Below are 13862 nucleotides of genomic sequence, written 5' to 3'. Positions count from 1 at the left end.
ATGGGACAGCGACAATGGAAGCAAGGCGAATGGGAGTGGCGACAATGGAATCAAGGTCAAAAGGAGACGCGAATGTTAGAGATGAAAAATGAAAAATCACAAACGAAACTCAAAGAAGAAATCAAATGAAACCGCCAATTTCATACTTTTAGATTTCCAATTCTACCCTTCATTGCTTTTTGAGATGGATTTTTTTAATGCCCTTCAACCGTCCAATACAAATTTGACACGTGGGCCGTGTCAAATTTGTGTCAAAATGAAGTGTTAAACAAACATTTCCCTAAACTATTTGATAACTTTTTTGTATCATCTATTAATTAAAAAATTTTACTTTTTAATAAATAAAAAAATTATTGTTAATAAAATATGTAATTAAATAACTTATCTTTATTTTCAAATAACTAAATATTTTTATTTTAAAAATTAACCACTAAGCTTTTTTAATATTATTTGTACAAAATTATATATATATATATATATATATATATATATATTGTATTATTTTTATATTTTTCAATCAATTACTATAAAAATAATAAAATAATATTATTTTATCATAATAAAGAAGTAAATACACGAAACCAAATATGTTTGCTGATTAATAAAAAAAATTTATTAAAATTTTATTTTAAATACATATATTTAATTTGTATATTTGTTTTAGAACTTAAGGTGATTAGTAGGTTCAATGTTGTTGCTTTTGCTTTAATCACATTTTTCATCCAACAAAAAGCCCATATCTTAATCTTCCAGTTTTGTTCATTGGGCTTTCACTGTGTCGCCCTTGATATATATATATATATATATATATATATATATATATGGGAGGCTGCAGATTTGACCCACAGTTGCTTTGATGTTTTGGTTAAACCACACCAATGCAGCAGAATCTTCAAATAAGGTAGATTCCCTACCTTCTCTTTTAACACCCTCTCTCCCCAGAAAATAGTCATGTGATCTGTTTTTATTATATTGTGACCTTTCCCTTTGTTGTGATCATTGAGGTTTGTCATCTTTTAGATGTTTTACTTGTTGTAGTTGGGGACATCTCAAACAATGCATAGTTATTGTAAAAAACATTTGATCCTTCACAGTTTAAACCTTCTTTTCTGTGTTTGTTTTCTTATAAAATGATAGTGACCCTATTCAGTATCATATAAGCATTTGACTAATACATGACGATCTAAAATAAACCTTGTAAACATGTTGCTGATAGAAGAAAAATAACAAAAGAAGTTTGAATAATTTCGAAATAAAAGCATACTATATATATATATTATATCTAGACATCCTTATCACGAAAGTCTATAAAATATATTCTTCACTGCACACTTTTAAAAATCACCCTTTATTAAGGGTGGTTATGTGCAGTTCATTTCATGAAGTAGAGAGGAAGGGTGATCATATATTGATATTACAGTATCACTTGCTTTGATCAATTTTGTGTTGAATCCTTGAAGATTAATAATTGAATTTGATAAATAAATAGTGCATGCCATTTGAACGTCACTTAAATGATATGCCATATTTTGAGCCATATCTACCTATTAAATAGTAATATTCAACCATACATAACAAAAATTAAAAGTTCTTGCTTTGAGCTACTAAAATCCCACCATAATGCATAATCACATATCCACATATATAATTTTTCCACTATCATTATATCATTCACCCACCCATTTAACAAAATTGATAAATGTCAAAGTCTGAGAGTTTGGAATGTTCTGTTTGTATTCATATTTCGTATTCTCATATATACAAGGATGTAAATATCTATATCCCACATAATACTTCTAGAATCCCCCTATTACAGCTCCTACTTTCCCATAATAATATAATCAAATATATACTTTCCAAATTACCCAACTCAATCTTTGCTGATATGATTGGAAACATACAGAGATAAATATAGCAACAATATATACCACATATCGTTATTACCCCCCTCAAGTGGGCGCATGCAAGTTTTGGATGCCCAACTTTCTTAACAAGAACAAGAATTGCTTTGTTCCAAGCCTTAGTAAATATATCAGCAAGCTGAGTACAACTAGGGACATAAGAGAGCTTAATAGTATTCTTAAGAACCTCATCACGAATAAAGTGTCAATCAACCTCAATATGCTTTGTTCGTTCATGGAAAACTGAATTCTTAGTTATATGAAGAGCGGATTGGCTATCACAATGGATATGAATTGGGTGGGGTGAGGTACATCAAGATTAGATAAAATTTCTTTCAGCCACTTCAATTCACATATGGTGTTGGCCATGGAACGATATTATGCTTCGGCAGATGATTGGGAGACTGTGTGTTGCCTTTTGGTCTTTCATGAAATAGGAGAGTGACCAAGAGAGATGAACCAACCTGTAACAAATTTGCGAGTAAGTGGGCAACTAGCCCAATCTGAGTCACACCACCCATACAGATTCAAATCACTATCACTACGCAAGAGAATGCCTTGCCTGGGGTTCCCTTTTAAGTAACGAACCACACGTAAAGCAGCATGCCAATGATCTTCTCGAGGTTGCTGCATGAATTGAGACAAAGTGTGGACACTGTAAGAAATCTCAGGTCTAGTGAAACACAAGTAGATGAGGCACCCAACAAGACGTCGATAACGAGCAGGATCAGACAACAAAGGACCTTCAGCCAATGCCACGCGATGATTTTCTTCAAGAGGAAGAGGAGTTGGTTTAGCTCCAAGTAAACCTACCTCAAGGATAATATATAAGGCGTATTTTCTTTGACACAAGTAAATTCCTGTGGGTGAACGAGCAACTTCCACTCAAAGAAAATATTTTAGTCTCCCCAAATCTTTCATATGAAAACATGTACGAAGATAAAGTTTAAATTGGCGAATAGCTTCAGAATCATCACCTGAAATAATAAGGTCATCCACATAAACGAGAACTACAATATTTATATTAGCAGTCCGCAAAGTGAATAAGGAATAATCAGAGCACGACTATTGAAACCCATACTTCTTCAAGGCAGCAGAGAGCTTAGCAAACCAACATCTTGGGGCTTGTCGTAAACCATAAAACGATTTATGGAGTTTGCATACCATTCCTTGTTGTTCAACCATGAATCCATGGGGCAATTTCATGTACACATCTTCTTGAAGGTCACCATGTAGGAAAGCATTGTGAACATCCCTTTGGTGAAGTTCCCATGCTTTAGCAGCAGCTACAGCCAACACTGTACGTACAGTAACCATTTTTGCCACTGGGGCAAAAGTTTCAGTGTAGTCTATCCCTTCAACTTGGTAATTGCCCAAAATGACTAGCCTTGCTTTGAACCTCTCAACGGTACCATCAGAGTGATATTTGATTTTGTAAATCCACTTTCAACCCAGAGCTTTCTTCCCTGGAGGTAAGGTGGTTAAGGTCCATGTGCCATTATTTGAAGAGCTTGAAGCTCAGTGGCCATGGCTGCTTGCCAGCGTGAATCTTGTATAGCTTCTGAAAAATGTGTAGGTTCTCGATCCACATTTACTGTTGCAAGGAACTGACGATGCTGATATGAAAATCTATCACAATTAACATAGTGAGCTATAGGATAACACACACCTGAATGATGTGATGTAGCGGAAGAACGATCAGATGGGCTCAACTTGATCATGGTGTTTGTCACATAATCACATAACTTCAGAGAAGGTTGCTTGACTCAATGACCTCTTCCAAGTTGTGAGGAGGAAGCAATGTTGTTTTCTGGTTCATCGCTATTTCCGGACATTGCATTCGTGTAGTTTTGTGTTTCTAGAATAGTTTCAAGGCATTGGGTTTCATCATGTGCTGCACTAGTACCCCCCTGACATCAACATTTGTGTCATCATCTACAAGATACTCATCTCCCGAAAAAGGAGCATTGATGGGCACTTGAGTAAGAGGGGATGTGATGCTTGCCTCTTCAAAAGGGAATTCTGTTTCAACAAATTTGACATCTCAGAAAACAAAGAATACCTCTTTCTCTAAGTCAAATAATTTCCATCCCTTTTGTCCATAAGGGTAGCCAACAAATACACATTTACGACTCTTACTATCAAATTTATCTCCCTTTCTATCTTGATTGTGTGCGTAGCAAAGTGAGCCAAACACTGTTAAGTGGTCATAGGAAGGGGATTTTCCATGGATAAGTTCATATGGTGTTTTACCACCAAGAGTGGGAGATGGAGTCAGATTAATTAGGTACGCAGCAGTCAGAATAGATTCACCCCAAAATCGAATCGGAAGTCTCCCTTGAAATCGTAGCGCCCTTGTTATATTCAAAATATGTCTATGTTTCCGCTCCACTCTTCTGTTTTGTTGCGGTGTGCCAACACATGATTTTTGATGAATAATCCCATGATCATTGAAATATCCTTTTAAACAAGTGAATTCAGTTCCATTATCACTTCTAACCACTTTAACACGCTTTTCAAATTGTCGTTCAATTAAAGCAAAGAAATTCATCATTGTTTAAGATACTTACCTCTTGTCTCTCAATAAGTATATCCAAACACCGCGAGAATAATCATCCACTAATGTCAAAAAATAGGATGCGCCACAAGATGAAGGTGTTCTATATGGACCCCATAAATCACAATGTATTAAATAAAAAATAGTTGTTGCACGAAAAGTACTTAAAGGAAACTTGTCTTTTGTTTGCTTTGCTCTTTCACAAATTTCACAAACCTTATTCAAACACTCTCTCCCACTACTACTGGCATTAGGAATCAATTAGATAACTTTAAAGGAAGGATGCCTCATTCGTTTATGCCAAAGATCAAGGTGTGGTCCTGCATCACACATAATTTATCAGTAAACTACATAACACATTTTGTTTAGTCTATCATTTGCAACACAGAAATAAGATTGCATTGTAGTTTTGGCACACAAAGAACATTCTTAAGTTTAAGACCACCATCGAGAATCATCGTCCCTTCTTTGGTGGCAATAACATGTTCTCCATCAGGCAATCCCACCGGACAACCTTGTATTGTTCTCTTTTCAGAAAAACTCTTCAAATTCCCTGTCATATGGTTAGAAGCACCAGTGTCTATTATCCATAAATTGTTGGGATGCTTACCGGTCATTTTTTCATTCTCACATGTCTTACGATTGTTCAACATCTCAACCAAAATCTGCCATTGTTCGTTACTCAAACCAGGCAACTCAGATTTCCCAGGTTCTAGGTCACACCTAGTCACATGATTGCCTACAACATGCGCTGCATTAGCTCGGGCCACGCCTCCTTTACAACGTCCTGCTGAAATCCCATTTTTGTGTTGAATTTTGTTATTAGGTTCGCCTTCGTTTCGTGGACGATCACTCCACCATTCAGGATATCCGATGACTTGGAAACAATTCTTAGCATCATGTCCTGCCTTCCCATAGTAAGAGCACACCATCGATTTGTCTTTTGTGTCTCCTCTTCCTTTTGCTCTATATCCTGTTTGTACCGCAAGACCCATGACCGCTCCTCCTTCTTCCTTCGATCTATTGATAATTTTCACCCTTTCTTCTTGCACTACAGTGGCGTACACTCGATTTAATGATGGTAGAGGATTGTCAGCCAGAATGTTAGAGCGCACCGTACCGTAGCTTGCATTATCCAAGCCAATCAAGAATTGGTGAACCCTCTCTTCTTCTCTTCGTTTTTCAAGTTTAGATGCAATATCACATTTGCATCCTCCATATGAACACCTTGGGATCTGCTCATAGTTTGCGAGTTCGTCCCATGGTGTTTTTAATTTCCCGTAGTATGAAACCATTGTCATCCCTTGTTGCTTGCAATCTGCTATTTCCGTCTTCAACTGTTGGATCCTTGGACCATTGATAACATAAAAACGATCTCTGATGTCCTCCCATAACTCCTTTGCGGTTTCTGCATATGTCACGGTTGAACGCAAGGTAGGTTCAATAGTGTTCATTATCCATGACACAAGCATGGACTGAACAGTCCACCAATCTTCCATTTCCAATGTGCCACCGTTAGGTTGTTGATGGGTTCCATCTAGGAAACCCCATTTTCTGCGGGCACACAACGACACTTTCATTGCTCGGGCCCATTCTTCATAATTTTCTCCCCGCAACTGCACTTGTGTGTTCACATTACCGAGGTTGTCATTTGATTTTAAATCATATGGAGATGTAGGTTTCTTGGAACCACCGGTCTGAGGCTTTGCGGCTTCCATTATGGGGCTCTTGATACTATGTCAAAGTCTGATAGTTTGGAATGTTCTGTTTGTATTCATTTCGTATTCTCATATATACAAGGATGTAAATATCTATATCCCACATATTACTTCTAGAATCCCCCTATTACAGCTCCTACTTTCCCATAATAGTATAATCAAATATATACTTTCCAAATTATCCAACTCAATCTTTGCTGATATGATTGGAAACGCACAGAAATAAATATAGTAACAATATATACCACATATCGTTATTAATAAAGAATATATGTAATAATTAACTCCTTTAATAGTATGCCTATAAATAGATATTTGCTTTTCTTATTTTTAGAAATCTTATCCAGTTACTGAATGTCTTTAAATATCAAACCTTACGTTAACAATATTTATTCTTTATATACATAAAATTTCCTAGAACTAACAACTTATTGTGCTACACATTTCTCTTAAATAAGAATATAATTGCACAAACATTTTTTACATCGTTCTAAAGCAACTAACACTTTGATTCATATAAATAGAGATGGTAACGGTTTTACATACAATTATGTAGTTATACAAAATAGAATACTTTATCCTGTTTTTTCCATCAAATCAAAACAACATTTAATGTGAATTTAATTCAATTTTGTTTTTATACAAAGTAAGACTAAAATAAGGAACACCTTTACTTAGTGAAGAAGATTAATAATTGAATCCTTAAAATTTTTTCCTTTAATTATCATTTTTATACTTTTGTTATTGTTAGTTTTTCCTTGAAGTTCTATACTTTTTTTTTAATTTATTTTAAATAATTCATTTAGTGTTGTGTTTCCAGCCACTTTTTCAAAGCCTAGTAACCATCTTTACCAAGGTAGCATTTTAGAGAGTGGAGAGGGAGCTGAATGGTAGCGTAAAAGCAATGTCCAACAAGTTGATTTATTAGTGTTGTTGCCTTGTAGTTTTCTACAAAGGTTGAGATTGTTAAATAAATATTAAAGTGTGATCTCTTTGTTGGTTTCAGTTCATTGCCACAAAACGTTAATATGGACCGAAGTTGGATAAATTCTAACCGAACAAAGCGAAGAATATGAGAGAGGAGTAGAACAATTTATTGAATTTGCTACGAGGAATGTTCCAGATAATAATGGAAGATTTTATTGTCCATGTGTTAATTGCTTGAATGAGCGGAGACTACCCATTGTAGTAATACGGGAGCATGTTTTGTGTGATGGGATTGTAAAGAGTTATACCAAATGGACATGGCATGGTGAATTAGTAGAAGTGTCAATAGGACATGTGTCTCAAACTGAAGCATAAGAAGTGGATTCCGTTAAGGAAGATGGCTTGGAGCAAATGATTCGTGATGTTGGAGATGATGTCTTTGCACGATCAAATCTGAGATAGCATCCTTAGGATTGCCTATTCAAGGTCCACCAAAGGGGGCTCCCCCGATTGTTGCTAGCATAAAAGGGAGTTGTCCTCTTAGTGAGGAATCAGGGGATGATGTTGATGTTCCTGTTGATTGTGAGTTGTATGTTGATGATCCCCTGGGAATTTGGTGGCCTTAGGTAAATTCATTTTATTTCTTCATTTTCTCTATGTATACAACAGATTGTCTTTTGTTCATGTAGTTTTATTCTTTAGCTGCTTAAAATGCTTTCGCTTCTTTTAAGATTGCATAACCCCTCTTCTAAAACCAAAACACACCATTAGCCCATAAATTATAGAGATCCTGTGAGTGAGGTGATTCCAAACCAATCACAAATTACACACGGTTTCATGCTGATGGAAGAATAAACAAAAGGTATTCTCATTCCAACTCAAATATAGATAAGATTGACCTACAAAATGAAATTACCTCTGCGAGGGAAACAAAGGATTCAATCATCATGGCAAATGCTTCACCTGCATCAAATGTAGGGGCTCCCCATTGAAATGGATACGGAACATGTATCCTGCAAACCCAAAAAAAAAATGTTGAATACTTCCCCAAAATGTTGAACACTCAACAACCCAGCATTGAAGTAGCTTCTCCTTGAATTGATATCAACAGATGGGTTTGGGAAGAAAAGTCAATACAAATTTAGCAAATTCCGAAGAAATAAATCAAAGTCAAAGCATCCTGAGGTGCTTATTTGAAACTCAGATGTGATAATTCACAGATTACGCAACTAAGAGGAATGTCCCCAGTTAGCCACAAGTCCAAAAGGGTCCACTCAAAATATACTATATTTAAATGGAAATCACAAGAACAAATCCCCATAGTAAACCCCATCAGCAGAAGGTACATTTTTTAATTTTGGGAAGCAATCACGTAGACATAAAATGTTATAGTGAAAACCACACCCCAAATTACGGACATTTTGGTAATTAAATAACCAATTGCAAGAGAAAAAAAATACCATTTAAAGAAATAACCAATGAAACTTCACTACTAACCATAGGGCAGATTCTATTAAACCTGTGCATATTAATTGCTGACCTAACCTACCTCATCTTCGGATTTATGTTCAAAAGATACTCGATTAAGCCTTGTGATCTTTGGTTGATTAAAAAAAAACATGCTAGTATTGGTCTTGTTGGTAATATTTTATTTATTGTTCTATGTATATTTGAGATCGAGATTTCAACCTGTATACTTGGACAAACATAATATCATCTTAGTCAAAACATATAAATAGTGGTAAATAATGTTTAATTAAGGTAACAAAAAATGCACAGGAGCAAGATATTAAACAAATTGATTAAGGTAATTAAGTTCTCTGTATAATACTGCTAAGAATATTGAACATCAAAGGATTGTAGACAGGAGAAATGTTACATATGGGAACAGTAGGCCCAAAAGAATGACTAGAAGGCTTGTAGGGTGGTCTAATTTTATCCATTTCTAGAATAATCCATTTCCTTTACTTTAGAGAATTCTAGAAGTAGTTTGTTATAATTGTTATGTCTGTTAGGGCCTGAGTGTCAGGTAGCAGAGAGGAATCCTCTGTCTGCATTTCCTTTAATTGGTTATTTTGCATTGAATGAAAGGGGAGGAAAAGTTTCTCATCTCTCCTCTTGTCCTTTTCTTAGGAGGCTGTCTGACCTCTAATCCAAGATTTATTTCTCTTTTCTAACATTGGTGCTTTCATTGACCTTTGTCATGGCTGATGGTACACGTTTGAAAAATCTCTCTAACAAATTGGATGATGTGCTCACACAAATGTCTCTTTTCTCCACCCAAATGACTGACATTCATACACGTATCTCTCACCTTGAAGCTCACCCTCTCACCCCTCCTCAATCACCTCACGCATACATTCTAGTGACATCAACTCCTCATCGCGCCATTTCCTGAAGCTGGATGTGCCTCACTTTGATGGCACCGACCCACTCAGATGGATCTTCAAAATCAAAAAATTTTTTTAGTATCACAATACCCCCGAAGAAGAACGCATCACCGTTGCATCGTTTTACTTGGACGGCGCCGCCTTGGCTTGGTTTCGGTGGATGTATCGCAACAGCCAGATCCATTAATGGCAACACCTACTTCAAGCTCTGGAAACGCGATTCGCTTCCACGGCATTCCAAGATCCACGGGGCAAACTCTTCAAGCTCGTCCAAACCACCACAGTCTCCGATTTTCTGACATAGTTTGAGGCGATTGCAAATCGTGTGGTCAGTTTGCCCCCGTCATTCCTTCTGGGTTGTTTCATTTCGGGTCTTAAACCGGAGATCTGCCGCGAGGTGGTGGCCCAACAACGACCGACACTTTCACATGCGATTGGATTAGCCAAGTTACAAGAAGAAAAACACTAGGATCTCACCCGTGTTTCGAAGGAAAAATCGATGTCTCCTTGGCCACCCCCAGCTTTCACCCGCACAATTACTTCACCTCTTCAACCCCAACCAACGAAACACCTTCCACCACTTCTACCATCCCCCACCCAAAAAACCCATTACCGACAACTCACTAACGCAGAGATGGCGGACCGCCGTGAGAAGGGACTCTATTTTAATTGTGATAAAAAATATTGACGCTCACATCGTTGCCCAACTCGTATTCTTCTTTTCATTGTTGAAGAGACTGACCCTATTGGGGATGTTGACTCTGAATTTGCGTGTTTAGCTTTGGGCCATAACGAGTCGAGTGTAAGTGTCGACAACCCAGATCAGTCAGCCCAAATCAGTCTTCATGCTCTTTCTGGCATTAGGGCTCCTGAAACGTTGCGACTTCTAGGTCAAATTGGGCCTCATCAGATTAGTGTCTTAGTGGATGGGGGCAGTACCCACAATTTTGTTCGAAGAAGGTGGCTCAGTTATTAGGCCTAGCTTATTCCCCTTCACCTCCTTTGAAGGTTTTAGTTGGAAGCAGAGAGGAACTGAGTTGTGCTCATGTGTGTCAAGGGATAAATCTCTCTCTTCAGGGTCATTCATTCACATTGGATTTATATGTATTGGACATAGGGGGTGTAGACGTAATCCTTGGAGCCCAATGGTTGAAGTAGCTCGAACCTATTTTGATGGACTATCAGACTCTCACAATGAAATTCGTTTTCAATAATTCCATTATTGAATTACGAGGCGATTAGGGATTGAAACCCTTTCCCATTTCTATCCATCAATTAAAGCGGGTTGTTCGCACCGATCCATCAGCCCAATTTTTTTCCCTCTCGATTCGTCCATCGCATCTTCCAGACTCTTCTCCATCTCATCCTAATCCTCAAGTACAACATCTACTTCACAAGTATTCTACATTCTTCTCTGAACCATCTCATCTCCCCCCCCCCTCACGACCTACTGACCATGCCGTTCCCTTAATTTCTGACGCCCAATAAGTCAATATGCGACCCTATAAATACCCTTATGCTAAAAAATTTAAAATCGAGCATCAGGTTTTGAAGATGCTGGAATCCGGCTGGATTCAACCAACCAACAGTCCATTCTCGTCTCCAGTCCTCCTTTTGAAGAAGAAAAATGGGTCTTGGCGCATGTGTGTTGATTATCGAGCATTGAGTGCAACAACGGTTAAGGATCGTTTTCCTCTCCCGACAGTGGACGAGCTTCTGGATGAATTGGGTTCTGCTCGTTGTTTTTCCAAGTTGGACCTCACTTTCTGGGTTCCATCAGATTAGGTTACAGCCCGACGACGTGCACAAAATAGCCTTTCGGACCCATGATGGCCACTATGAGTACCGAGTGATGCCATTTGGGTTGTGCAATGCTCCTGCAACTTTTCAATCCACTATGAATGAGATCTTCCGGCCCTTATTGCGTAAATCGGTTATTTTTTTTATCACATCTTGGTTTTTAGCACTGATTTTGAGCAGCACTTGTCTCATCTGAATGACGTATTCACAATTCTAGAGCACCATCTGTTCTTTTTGCAGCCACATAAATTTTCCTTTTTCTAGTCGCAAATAATTTATCTAGGGCACATTGTGGCTAATAAGGGTATGTCTCTCGACCCAGCGAAGATACAAGCCATGTTTCAATGGCCTACACCACAATGCGTCAAAGGGTTACGCGGGTTTTTGGGGCTCACTGGATTTTACCGGAAGTTCGTTCAAAACTATGTCGCCATTGCTTTGCCTCTCACGGATTTACTCAAGAAGGGCAACTTTCAGTGGTCGCCGGCAGCTCAATCAGCCTTTGAGGTTTTGAAATAAGCCATGACGAGTACCTCTGTTCTAGTGCTCCCAAATTTTTCTAAACCATTCTACATCTAGACGAACACATCTGGTTCGGCCATGAGGGCTGTTCTGCTTCAAGACAATCATCTAATTGCCTTTTATAGTAAAGTTTTTTGCCCTCGCTTGTCGAAGTCCTCTACATATATCCGTGAGTTACATGCCATCATGAGCGCTGTGAAGCTGTGGCGCCAATATTTATTGGGACATCTATTCATCATACACTCGGATCAGCAAAGCTTGCGTGAGCTTTTAACTCAAGTAATCCAGACTCCTGGACAACAACATTACTTGGTGAAATTATTGAGGTATGATTATGATATTCAATACAAACCAGGGAAAATTGAATGTTGTGGTCGACGCTTTATCACATTCTTTAGGCTCGTCTCAAGCTACTCTTTTCACACTCCCTACCCCTCAGTTCGTATTTTTGCGAGACTTGAAAGCTTCCTTGCTCACTGATCCTGACTTCATATTGATGCGTGATAAGTTTTTTGTTGATCCCTTTTCCAATCCTTTATTTCAATTTCATGATGGTTTGTTATTGTACAAAGGCAGGATCTGGCTTAGCAACACATCTCTGCTTGTGCCAATGTTATTGCGCGAGTTCCATGAAACTCCTATTAGGAGCCACGCTGACGTTAATAAGACTTTAAAGCATCTTAGTGCAAGTTTCTATTGGGGACTAATGGCCAAGGATGTGAAGTCCTCTGTTTCTCAGTGTGTTGTTTGTCAAAGAACGAAGTATAGCACTGAACAACTGGGGGGTCTCCTTCAGCCTTTGTTGATTCCCACAGGAGTTTGGGAGGACATTTCTTTGGATTTCATCACCGGGTTACTTCCTTCTAATGGTTACACGATACTTCTAGTGGTGGTGGACCGTTTTTCCAAGGTTGTACACATCAGCGCTTTACAATCCAATTTCAGCGCTTATAAAGTTGTCGAGCTCTTTGTCTCTATCGTTTGCAAGCATCATGGGTTACCCCGAAGGATCGTGTCAGACCGTGACCCCATTTTTATCAGTCGCTTATGGTCAGATTTATTCAAATTTAGTGGCACACTCCTTCGTATGAGTTCGTCTTATCATCCGCAAATGGACGACCAGACTGAAGTTATGAACCGCACCATAGAACAATATCTTCGTGCATTTGTTCATCACAAACCTAGTCTCTGGCTTAAATTTTTGCCATGGGTTGAACACCACTATAATACCTCTATCCATTCCGGTTCTGGTTTGTCTCCTCTTGAAGTAATGTTCGGGAAATAACCACCATCAATTCCACATTACATTGAGGGATCTTCCTCTAATGATGGCTGCTATACTGTGCTCTCATTCCGTGAAGAGATACTTTCTCTCTTAAGAAGTAATTTGCTAAAAGCACAAGTTCGTATGAAAAAAAATGCTGATGGTAAGCGTCGTGACTTAAATTTGGAGGTTGGCTCATGGTCTACGTAAAATTGCAACCTTATAGGCAGATTTCAGTCTCGGGTAACAAATATCATAAGCTTTCCAAGCGTTATTATGGGCCCTTTAAGGTTATGGAAAAAATAGGTCCTGTTGCATATCGTTTAGAGTTTCCTTCACATTCAAATATTCATGATGTGTTCCATTGTTCTATGCTGAAGTCACATGAGGGTCGAGCTCCATCTCTCATAGATCAAATTCCTCCTGATGCTGATAATAACCCTCTCATTTCACCCTTGGCAATTTTGGATTTCAAGACAGTGACTATTGAGGACTCCCCAACTCGTTATGCTTTGGTTCAGTGGAAAGGGCTATCGCCCGACGATACTTCCTGGGAAAAATGGGATGAGCTTAAATCTCTTTTTGACCTTGAGGACAAGGTCATTGTCGAAGGGGATGGTATTGTTACATATGGGAACAGTAGGCCCAAAAAAATGACCAGAAGGCCTGTAGGGTGGTCTAATTTTATCCATTTCTAGAATAATCCATTTCCTTTACCTTAGAGAATTCTAGAAGTAGTTTGTTATAATTGTTATGTTTGTTAAGGCATGAGTGCCACGTAGC

General features: G+C 38.1%; 1 pseudogene; it reads right to left on the bottom strand.

Moving 5' to 3' along the window:
• LOC111241586 overlaps positions 1–6176 on the bottom strand; it is a 10710-nt pseudogene extending 4534 nt beyond the window's left edge.
• Between the last annotated feature and the right edge of the window lie 7686 nt (positions 6177–13862).

This window comes from Vigna radiata, chromosome 1, assembly GCF_000741045.1.
Source record: "Vigna radiata var. radiata cultivar VC1973A chromosome 1, Vradiata_ver6, whole genome shotgun sequence".
In the NCBI taxonomy this organism is placed as follows: Eukaryota; Viridiplantae; Streptophyta; class Magnoliopsida; order Fabales; family Fabaceae; genus Vigna; species Vigna radiata.
The sequence above is the reverse complement of the archived record's forward strand: the minus strand, read 5'-3'. Positions and strand labels throughout refer to the sequence as shown.